Source organism: Mustela putorius, unplaced genomic scaffold (assembly GCF_011764305.1).
Source record: "Mustela putorius furo isolate JIRA1106 unplaced genomic scaffold, ASM1176430v1.1 tig00000585_pilon_pilon_pilon, whole genome shotgun sequence".
Taxonomy (NCBI): Eukaryota; Metazoa; Chordata; class Mammalia; order Carnivora; family Mustelidae; genus Mustela; species Mustela putorius.
This window is the reverse complement of record NW_025421424.1, coordinates 13715352-13727734: the sequence shown is the minus strand read 5'-3', so window position 1 is coordinate 13727734 and position 12383 is coordinate 13715352. Positions and strand designations below refer to the sequence as shown.

At 38.0% G+C, this 12383-nt stretch overlaps 1 protein-coding gene across 5 annotated transcripts in view; it reads left to right on the top strand.

Moving 5' to 3' along the window:
• The window catches only part of NTNG1 (netrin G1), a 349817-nt gene that overhangs the window by 41017 nt on the left and 296417 nt on the right, over positions 1–12383 (top strand). The window lies entirely within an intron of this gene.

Sequence of the window (12383 nt, the reverse complement as noted above, 5' to 3'; positions counted from 1 at the left end):
TTTTGGAAAGATTCATAACTTTGTCAGTTGGTTATGTTCTGCATAGGATTATAAGTAATTTTAGTGTTGACAAGTACAGATTCTTGCTGGGGGCGGTTTGAAATTAAATTTAGCAATTCAGTACAAATCAATAGCTACTTATTGAGGACCCTCCATTTTCAAGGCCAGGCACTGAGAGAGAAAGGAAGTTGAGTAAGATGAGGTTCCTACCCTCAAAGAACTTTCTGTGGCATGGGAAAGCTGCAGCTTTTGATTATAAAGTCTTGTTACAAAGAAAGTAATGGTCTATAGAGTAGCATGATGGTAGGGGAGATTGATTTAGAGAAAGTCGAATGGTTGCCCATTTCCTTTTTTCCCCATTCAGCTACACTTAACCAATCACTTGTTAAGGGAGATAATGGAGTCCCTCCTTATTTGTGGAGGTTATGTTCCAAGACACGAGTGGATACCTAAAACCACAGACAGTACTGAACCCAGTGTTTTTTCCTAAACATATATACCTATGGTAAAATTTAATTTTTTATTTTTTATAAACTTGGGTAGAAGAATAAATGAAACCTATGGTAAAATTTAATTTATAAATTAGTCACAGTAAGAGATTAACAATAACTCATAATAAAATGGAACAGTTACAATAATATACCATAGTAAAAATTATATGAATGTGTTCTCTCTATCTCTCAAAATGTCTTATTATACTTACCCTTCTTCTTGTGATGATGTGAGATGACAAAATGCCTATGTGATGAGCTGGAGTGAGAGGAATGATGTAGGCATTGTGACACAGTGTTAGGCAACTATGGACCTTCTGATGATGCATCAGAAGGAAGATGTCATCTGCCTCTAAACTGTGGTTGGCCAAGGATAACCAAAACCTCAGAAAGCAAAGCCAGAGATAAGGGGGTCTACTGTATACATTATTTGTTTCTGAAACCAAAGTAATAATCACTAGGCGCTTTCACAGACATGAAAACTGTACCTTCACTCTAGGGACGCCTGGTTGGCTCAGTCAGTTAAGCATCTACCTTTGGCTCAGGTTATGATCCCAGGGTCATGGGATTGAGCCCTGAGTCAGGCTCCCTGCTCAGTGGGGAGTCTGCTTCTCTCTCTCTCTCTCCTGCCCCTCCTGCTTGTGTTCTCTTCCTCTCTCTCGGTCAAATAAATAAATAAAAATCTTTTTAAAAAAATCACTACATGTTTTCATAGACATGAAAAATTATACATTTACCCTAAATATCTGAAACCAAGATGCTTTGGAGAAAGAATTTCACTGAGTTAACTCTTATAAATAACTCAGCTCTGTTGATTCTTAGCTAAGGAATTTAAGAGTTGCTTAAATTTTAAATTTAAGAGTTTCTTAAATTTAAGAATTTAAGAGTTCATTTGTTAGCAAAGTGCAAATCTTAACATCACCATTAGCTGCATTAGTTGACAGGAATGAACTGCATTACTCTTACAGTAAAGTTCAAGGATGGTGCTGGTGCTTATCTGAATGGGAGTATACTGAAAATTTGCAGGTTAAATACAGTACAGTACTACATTAGGGAATTCATTAAAATGGATAAACAGAATATAACTGTTCATAATCTATATTTGCAAAGGTTTCTAATTTTCATGTGCCACACCCAGGTTGCCTCAAATGCCTTTTGTTCCTGTTTCTTCCATTCAGTTCTCATTGCAATTTGCCTAGTTTGGTTCCTTTTTACCTCTCATTTGAACAAGCATACATACTCTATGGCAGAGTTTCTCCACCTTGGAGCAATTGGCATGTGAACCTGGATAATTCCTTGTAGATGGTTGTCATATACACTGTGGGCTGTTGAGATGCATCCCTGGCCTCTAACCATCTGAATCCAGTCATACACACACCCCATTGTGACAAACAAAGTATCTCCAGGCATTGCCAAATGTCCCCCTGAGGAGCAAAATTGCCCCAGTGAAAAACTATTCATCTAAGGCAATTTTCTAAATATTCTTCCTCTGTTCATGATAGCTGCCATTTTAATAGTTCTAATCCTTGCTTTCATTATGTTACAGTGACTTTTTGCCCTAGTATTCAGGCCTTTATTGCTCTTATCCCATCTTTTTAAAGTTTCATTTTCAGCAGAACACTACATGCACCTGTTAACAAGCAAGAGAGTTACAGAACCATGAAAAGCAATCTCCTGTTCCATTCCTCTCTTCTGTCATGTTTAAGGCAACTTTGAAAAGACTGTTTCTGATTTACTTGTAGCAGTTTTTCTCCATAGTTCTAGGTATAGTTATACTTCTGTTTACTTGATTTATCAATTTTAGGCAATGTCTGTTGGCTCCTTGTTTTAAAGATGGGGTTATGGAGCTCAGGTATGTAATTTGCCTTTTCCCCTCTCTTTTTTCCATTTTTCATCATGTGATTGCTTGTAGTCATACATGGTAATCTTGAAAAAATAATAAATTATCGGTCAACCAACTTTCAAGGCCACAGGGTTGCACCCTCACGCGGAGTAGGATAACGAGCCGGTTGATAATTCTCAACCCACCCATTGAAAAAGTTGAGATCTTCACTGCTTTTACTTTTTCTTCCTCTTTTCTGTATCCCACCTTCTGTTAGCTGTGGTTTTATTTACATTATCATTTACACTGTCGACATTTTCATTCTGTCTTGCAAATACAACAAAGTCTTCTATGCTATAGTCTTAGGTTGACTCTTTAAGTTAAAAAGCCAATAAACTGAATTTACATTATTATGACTCTGCATACATTTCTCACTGCTAGGTCAAGTACAGAGCTATAATTTTAATTTCTTCTCCATTGGGGCCAAAGGCATAATCCTTGAATCATTTGAAGGAGAGAGATCAGTATTAGTGTCACATAACTTCTTTCCTCAACTGTCCTCAGCTCTGAAAAATCATGGTATATTTTACATTGATTCATAAATAGCCCATATTTTTCTTGTGAGGTTTTTATTCAGTCTAATTAACATCCATCACCATACATAGTTACAATTTTTTCTTATGATAAATATTTTTTTAAATTTTTTAAGTTATTATTTTAATTCCAGTTAGTTAATATACACTACTATATTAGTTTCAGGTGTACAATATAGTGAATTCAACATTTCTGTATATCACCCAGTGCTCATCACAGCAGGTACACTCCTTATCCCCATCACCTATTTCACCCATCCCCCCGGCCACAAGCCCCCCACCCCCCGACCCCGGTAACCATCAGTTTGTTCTCTGTAATGAAGAGTCTGTTTATTTCTTGTGATTAAAGTTTAAGATCTACTTTTTTGGCAAATTCTGAACGTATAATATAGTATTATTAACTATAGTTACCATGCCGTACATTAGCTCTTGTGAGCTTTTATTTGCTTTGTTTCCTGCATTATTTGTCTATTTTTCTTCATCATATCCTCACATTTACCATGCTGATTGCTCACTTTTCCCACATGCCCAACTCCACACTTAGGGGTTCTTTTCATTATTTTCCTAAAGTGGACCCACAGTTTCCTGAATCTCACGTCTTTGTAATTTTTGCTTTATCTTCATTATGCTTGACTGTAAGTTCAGGCAACTAACAAATAAAAAGTGTATCGTGCAATTAAAAGTTTTCTTCTTCTACCCTCACTGTGATTGATAGATTGGACATAAAATTCTAAATTAAAAGCATTCTTGTTTATAATCTAAAGGTACAGTTAGAAATAGGGCTCCTAAAAGGGATACATTTTTTTCTTGACGTATTTTTCCCCCTTATATTTGGTGGCACTAAGTTAGGCCATGGTAACACGAAATACTAAAATTTCAGTAGCTTGTCACATGTTCGCTGTGGGTATCTCTATCTGGGCCTCATTTGTCTTCTAAGTATGGGATCTAGACTAAAACAGTAGTCTATACCAGAGAATGCTCAACTCTTGACAAGTGAAAGCACTATGATTGAACCAAATGTTGACACTTGAAGCTCCTGCTTATGTTATTTCCATTCCATTCAAATCCAGTCACATATCCAAGCCTGACACCAGTGGAGCAGGAGTCATTCCTTCCAGTAGTCTTTCTCCTTTAACATCCGACCCCCATCCCATAGGAAGGAGCCTCAGGGAAGGGCCCAGAGGGATGGGCCATATAGAGAAGGACAATGAATAAGTAGGAATAATAATATAATGTACCACATTTTAGAATTTTAGAACTTTCTCTTTATTCTTAGAGTTCTGAAATTTTTTGATTATGTATTGATATGGTTATTTTATTCATCTAGTATGCCGGGAACTTAGTGGATCCAAAGACTCATATCCTTCTTGTGGGAAAGTTTCCTCAATTATTTCTTTAACAAATTCTCCTTCCTGTTCTTCACTCATTCTTTCTAGAAGTTGAACCATCTGAATTGCTTATATATGGTATCTTTATATCTTTTTTATTTTTATACATTTATTCCATTATTTTGTCTTTTTGTTCTGTGACATTTTTCAAGGCATTTATTTCCCATCAATTTTTAAATTATTTGACAATAACTGTTGTTTCGATTTTTATTTTCCCAAAATATTTTTTTGTTTTACAAATATAAAATGTTCTTGACTCTCTGAGTAGATGAATCTGATAATTTTAATGTCCTTTTCTATTTCCTGAATTATTTCCATTTCTCTGTGTTTACTCTCTGAATCTCTTTTCAAGAATTTCTGACTAGAAGCACTGTGAGGGAATAAGCCTAGTTTGGCTTTAGAAAATAGCATGTCTGGTGATGACTGTCTGATGCACAAGAATACCAAGGCTCCACTATGAGACTACAGTATCCACACAAGAGCCCTACCTTTGCCCAGCAATTAACTCAAGGTTTTTTCTTACTCTTACTAGCTACACTCCAGTGAGTACCATATATTTTCCTTTCCAAAGACATGAACATGGGTTGATACCCACCATTGGGAACAAGATAGAAAATGCTATAAAGTGCCTGCTTCTATTTGAAGAGCCCATTAAGAAATAAAAATGTATTTGGACTTCTATAAGGTTGTGAATTTCACAGAACTTGTATTTATACTGGTATGGAAGACTCAATCAACCCTTTGACTCAGTAAGCATAATAATTAAGCTGGTCTGCTTCTCTGTGCTCTTTCCCAGTGTCAATGTGAATGCTAGTTGATTTGTTGAAGGGCCCTGGAGCACAAGCTTTCTCACTTTTTTTCACCTAAAATTAATGATAATGCATTTTATATTAAGACCTGGTAAAAACATATAAGCATAAATATGCATTTAACAGAAATAAAGATTCACAAAATGCCATACTATATACAAACCAATTTTATACCTTCCTTTCTATATCAGATATTAAAATTCTGATCAAGACTTACTAAACGTGTTTTATGAGTCACTAACAACTTTATACTATATGAAACAGTACTATAGAAATTCTATGAAGTAAATAAAAACATCCTCTGGGTTTTCAAATAAATGTCATAATTTCGCTACTCCAAAGATATTTCCTTTATTTTTTAACAGTATTTTAAAACTCGGAGTCTTATTTTGTGTGTTTAACATGACAATTCTCAGGAAACTTTGTTATTTGGGTATTTCCTCCAAAATCCAAACTTATAGGAAAACTTACCAAGCTAAAACGCAGAAGTGACCCAATGATTGCATAGTATAATAATGGATATTTGTGCTCATTGTCTTAACTGGGATATTAAGTCATCAGTATTGCTTGTTTTGGGGGACATGCATTTGCAACATAGGTCAAACAATTTTCAAGAAAAATATTTAGGCATTGTTGCTTGATTGGTGCACTTCTATATGTTGAGGTAACCTTAAACAAATAGCCCAAGGACTGTGCTGCGGGCTTCTCTCTGCCAGGTTGCTGCTTGTGCCTAAAGCTCTTCTATTTTGGTAAAAAAAAAAAAAAAGTGTATCCCCATTTGCACAAGATTAGTTGAACAACTCTCTAAGATTGATTAAAATCTGGGACTAGCAGAGCAAATGATTCAACAGAAAACATGAGGCATGTGTAGTTATGTTACACAAGAAAAACAACTCTGTATTCAGGACAGCTTTCTTAGAAAACCAGAGACAATGGCAGTGAATTCTAAATAAAAAATACGGTGCAGTGAAATAACCCATGACTGAAAAGGAACTGTGAGCACACCCATGGTTAACATCAATTGATTATGTGTTGAGTAAATGAGGGTTTGTTTTCAATTGTTATCTGGAGAATTGAGTACCTGTCAAGTAGCAAGAAAGTTGCATAAAGTACAGCGTTTTAAGTGGATTCTGTCATGCTCCTAAAAAAATCTTAAGTGTTGGTTAACTTGTATAAAAGAAAAAGTAAAATACTTCCAGGGTTTTTTCCCCCTACTGGGGGGTTAGGAAGATAATGGCTTTTTAAAGTTTTCAGAACCCTTCCAAAGAAGTGTTGTTGCAGATTCTTTTAAGTAATAGCCACACAAATAAATAATCACGGATTACAGTGTCATACAACTCCATTAACTAGGTGAAGGAAAAATAGCAACATTTTCATTTTAATGAAATGTCAGCTCCCGCCCTTGCCCTACGATGCATCTTAATGTCCTTCCTGTCTACACTGACTTGGGGCTCCAAGGCTCTGTCATTACTTGGCAATTCCTTTCTCTAATTTCTTGTGACACACGGTGCTTAAATCCACAAGAAATGTGAGGTGAGGCAGAGAGAATTCCTGCAGACTGACTTGCTATATGCAGAACGCTGATTTGCATTATTCATTAGATAAGAGCACTGATTTGCATCTCATTCTGGTTGTCTCCTTTAGGTGAAAAAATCCTGGAGAACTCTCCAATTCCCCCAATTTTTTTATATTAATAATAATTATTAGGAGAATTATGCTTGATTGCTGTCCTAGATTGTGTCCTGTACCTTTCACAGTTCCTCTTAAAAAAAAAAAAATCCTAAACACCCCCAAATCCCCAAACCAATGTGATTTCCCCCTTTGTGTTTAAAATACTTAAAGCTTTAACATTTGATGAAAGATCTGAATACATAAATACATTTTATTGAAATGCAAAATGAGACATTTATTTATGATCTATATCTAACATTAGGAATGGGAAGGAGGAGGGAGTGGGAAAAAAAAATACAGGCACAAGTACAGCATTTGAGTTTCCCTAAATCTCATTTTAGAGAAATTTCCTAGCAACAGAACATGCCACAGATTAGAAGATACTGCTGGTAATAAATTCTTCCCCTCTTGTTGGTCAAATCCAAGTAATGAAATTTTGCTTCGCATTTTCACTTTGGAAGCAATGACCAGTTGGGATTATATTTCATTGGTGCACCTGGGTGGCTCAGTTGGTTGGGCATCTGCCTTTGGCTCAGGTCATGATCCAGCATCCTGGGATCAAGCTCTGCATCGGGCTCCCCGCTCAGCTGGGAGTCCCATTCTCCCTCTTCCTGTTCTTGTGCTCTTGCTCTATCTCTCTCTCTCCCTCCCTCTCAAATAAATAAATAGAATATATATATTTTTAAAAAAGATTATATTTTCATATAATCTTTGGCCCTATCATTATAAAAAAAAATTATTGATGTCTTAATATGGGTAGAGCTCTGCTGGCCTCTAGAGTTGTTGTGATAAGTATAAGGAAAACCATAAAATATCCTCCTTTCGTTGGCTTATAGTCTCTATATCCCGTGGTTGTGCTAATCTTCTAAGTGCTCACCATTTCCTTGGCACAGGGACTGTAGGGCTTTATTTATGAACTTAAGCGATTCTATGGTGTTCTGAGGTACAAGCTGCCCAGGGACTCCGATCTGCAGTCTCACCTTCAGTTGGAACTGCGAGTGCATTAATAAAGAGGAAGTAGGAGATCTTGTGGATGGCAGCATTTATTCTTCTCAGGAGAGAAAGGAGCAGAGGAGCCTGAGACTCCCTCTCCCACGTGCTGATTTGTCGATGTTCAGTTGCCCCCTGAATAAACGATGGCATTCTGTTGAATGCCAAGGTTACAGTGAATCTAGTGTCACGGATCAATCACAACATCCAAAAATGAAGTGGGATGCCCATGCTATCAAGGTGACTTTGTAACCAGAAGCATGGTGTCTGGCAGGCTGGGATGGTTTGTTTCTGAGGAGAGGTTTCATACAGATTGTACATTGTTTCATCAATGCCGGTAACAGAAGATTGAATCGATTCTTTTGCTCTACTTTTCCATGCCTCTCAAGGCCTTTAATTCACTGGTGGAAGAGGTTATCACAAACATTTATTATCCTTGTTCATGGGGCGCCCCTCACCTAACTGCTGTTTATTCTTGTCTGGTTCCTCTGATTAATGCTGTGAAGCAAAGCAGCGACTTTTGTTCTTTATGGCTGTGTCCAGCCTACTGCAGTGTTTAAGGTTTTTTTGGCGTCCCCGTAAGAAGCACCATTTTTGAACAGCCCTCTTTTACAAACGATTGAAACTGGAATCCTGTCCCAGACTTATTTTTGGCCAGTAACCAGTTAGGTCAACTTCAAATTTTGTTTTTCTTGCAAGCGTGACTGTTTACAGATCTCTTTCCACTTCAAACAAACGCTCAAAGGTTTTCAAATAATGATCTTTTCACTTATTTAATTGGGCCCGAACAGTGACCTTTCAAGTAACAAACATTAATATTAAAAATTTGGGGCAACTTATGCTCAGTAGTATTAGCATAAGTTGGGATGATTATGTCGTTTGGATGACATCAATCTTTTTTTTTTGTTAATGTCATAATAGGCTTGTAGTGCCATGCTTCATAAAAATGTCGCTGGTGAGCTATTTCCACTATGAAAGTGTTACTGTGATTTCAGAATCCTGAATGAACTAAAAAGATTACATTTGAATGTCTCATACACATTTCAAAAATAACATGGCCAAAAGACAACTGTGATTTACCATTCTGCCCACTTTCCTTCCCGTCACTCAAAAATGATTACTAATCGTCTCCGTTAAGTGGTATTGTCATTCCCCCGTTTGGTTAAGCCAAAAACCTAGTGGGCCTCGTTGATGCCCTCTTTCTCTTATCTTTATGATCTGAGTCCTATTGCTGTCAGAGAAATCACCTCTAAACAGGAAGGTAAAGAAGAGAGTGTGGCATGAAAGATCTTATAGCCATTTTTGGTAAATACGATTAGCCACCACCCACCCTCTGTCCACAACTATCCACATCCTTTCCGCGTGCAAAAGACACTTGACTCGTCCCTCAAAATTCTCAGAGTCTCATCTTATTACTTGAAGTCCAGGATGCAATCATCCAGATCAGTTCCAGGTGCCAGAGAGGCGCTTTGGATGGAGTTTTTCTAGCACGGTTCTTTTCAATCCATTAAGAGCTGCGAATAAAAGACTCCAATGATCTTCTTTCTGTATACCCAGGTGTAGGATAACCACTGTAAATATTCTTGTTGAAAAAGGAAGGAGGAACAGGAGGCACACAGTGTCACTGTCCAACAGCAGTTCCGAAATTCAGCAGGACACATCTTGCCAGTTCCTTGATGTGGCCTCAAATCGACTTCTCAGCCATTGTTTTCCCCAGCTGCTGGGTTCATCTTCTTCAGCATTTGGTTTTATTCCATGAGTTACTCTGCCTTCCATAAGAGATGGCCTGTGTTTGTAGCTGACTAGATTTCTCCTACTGCTTCCTGCGATTCGTGGGTCCAAAGACCAAACCCGTTTCTTTTTATGGTGTATCCTTTTAATCCAAGCTGATATAATTCCTTGAAAAAATTTTGTTCTCTGATATATCAGTATAGAAATCCACTGTGTTAGACAAAAGACATGCCCAGGAATCTCTTCAATTTATGCCTTTTTCTGCCATGGACTCCCAGGGAAGCTGCTCTAAGACAAACCCTTAAGAGTCTGGGTGCCTGTGTTTGAAAAGGCATGCCCTTAAATCCAGAAGGCTTTCTATATATTTGAAAGGTTTATGAGGCACCATCTTATATCTTTCTGAAGTTTTAATGAAAAATTTTACAGTCACACTCTTGTCTTCATCTTAATGATGAGACATTTCCCTAACAGGTCTTGCTTGATTTGGGTCTTTGCACTAAGGCCCTTTCTCACTTTGAGAATCTTCTCCTGGGAGATGCTGAATGAACAAGGGTTTTGGTCTTGTTTTTGTTTTTTCAAACCCAGTGAGGCTTTTTATATTTTCTTTAAAGCTTGCTTGAAAGTTGGCCGGTAATTTCTTTCCTTATATCTTTGTATCTGTGCCTCACACATGGCTGAAAGAAACAGATTGGCACTTTCAGCATCCTGCCTGAGAAATATCCTTAGACAAATTCACCAGTTTATTAGGCTCATCTTTTATTTTCCATGTCATTACAGGCAATGGGGTTGCCAAACTTTGTGCCACTATAAAGCAGAGGTCAGGTTTTTCCTAGCCTCCAGTAACAATTTCCTCCCTGTCATACCAGCTGTCACTAAAGTCTCCTTAAGGTCTTCCTAACCTCTGCTAGCTTCACTAGCTGTCACTTACTCTGACCAACTGTCTCTTTAAGGTCTTTCCGGCTTCTGCCCACTGCCCAATCCCAGATGTTTTAAGCTCTTGATATGGCAGAACTCAAGTTTGGAATGACAATTCTGTTTCAGTTGCTATTCCTGCATAAGAAATCACGACATAATTTTGTGGCACACATTCTCCCTTTATTATGCTTAAAGAATTTGTGGATCAGGAACTGGGACAGGATACAATAAAGATGGCTTGTCGATTCCATAATATCTAGGATTTCAGCTGGGAGACCTCCAGTGCTGGGGGCAGTTTGACAGCTGGGGCTGGAGTCATTTTGAGGCGTCTCCGCTCACATGGCTGGCGTTTGATGTGGGCTATCAATAGGGACCTCAGCTTGGGCTGTTGGCTGAGGTACCTTCATGTGATCTCCCCACATGGCCTGGACTTCCTCACTGCATGGTGAGACACAGAGTAGTTGAACTTACCACATCAAAGATCAGCCTTCAAACATGAGTGTTATAGCCCACAAAGTTTGTACTGGTTTCCTAAGGCTGCTGTAACAAAATGCCCCAAAATGGGTGACTTAAAACAGAAATTCATTCTCCTAGTTCTAGAGGCTAGATAGCTGAAATCAAAGCATTGGCAAGGCTGTAGTCCTTCTGAAGGCTCTAGGAAAGAATTCTCCCATGCCTCTTTTGGTTTCTGGTACTTGCTAGGAATCCATGGTGTCCCTTAGCTTTGCAGCTGCACCACTCCATTCTCTGCTTCCCTTGCCACATGGTCATCTTCCTTTTGTGTGTGTCTGTATCTGCTCATTTTTAAGGAGGCCAGCTATATTGGAACTAAGGTCCACCATAATCTGTGATGTCCTCATCCTGACTAATTATATCTGCAAAGACTATTTCTAAATAAGGTCACATTCTTAAGTCCCAGTTGGACATGAATTTTTGTGCAGCACTCTTCAACCCAGTGCAAGCTGGAATGATACTGTCTCTCTAACTTAGTCTTGAAAGTTACACAGCACTGTTTGTGCTGTTCTGCGGTTGGTTGATGCAGTCACAATTGTGCCCTCTTAGGCTGAAAGAGAGAAGAGTGAGACTACGCTTATTATTGAGAGAGTTTCAGGACCACATTGTAGAAGAATGTGGGGTATGAGGTGTTTTTCTGCTCACCTTTGAAAAATGCAATCTGCCACATCCTTATCTAGTCCATGACCAAAGTCTATTGATTCTACCCACAAAATATACCCCAAATATGTCTGCTATACCTCCTTTGCCCCCCATTCATGTAAAGCAGCATGGTCTCCCATCTGAATTATTGCATTAGATTCTTATCTAATCTTTCTGCTCCTACTGAGCCTCTTCTAACCCGTTTACCACCAAGACGCAAGAAGCGAGATATAAAAACTATAAATTGATTCATGTCATTCTTTTTTAAATCTCCTTGGAGGCTTCCTATTGCATGCACAATAAAATCCTAGTGGCCTAAGAGGCTCTGCATAATCTTTCCCTAACCTGTCTTTCCATGTGTCTCAGTGAAAAGGCATGCCACCTTCTCTCCTATGTAGTCTCCAGCAGCCCAAGACTTCTAACCATCTTTGGACCAAACCAACCACATTTACACCTCCAATACTTTCCACTTGTAGTTTTCTTCATCCTGGAAATCTCTTTCTTCAGTTCTTCATTAGGTTCACATTTTGCATACTCTAAGTTTCATATTAAATGTTACTTCTTCAGACAATAGTGATAGTAGTAACTATAGCTGACTTTCTTTTGAGTGATCTCAAAACATTTGCCAGACCTTGGCACTGGTCATTCTATCTGAATTATCAGTTTAAATCGTTATAACACCCTATGAAAGAGGTTCTGTTATCATTCTTATTTTACAGATTAGAAAACCAAGGCTTAGTTTAAGATTTTAAATAATGTTCCCTGAATCATACTGCCATATGCTGTGTAATATACACTAGGTATTACAGAGTTTAGAA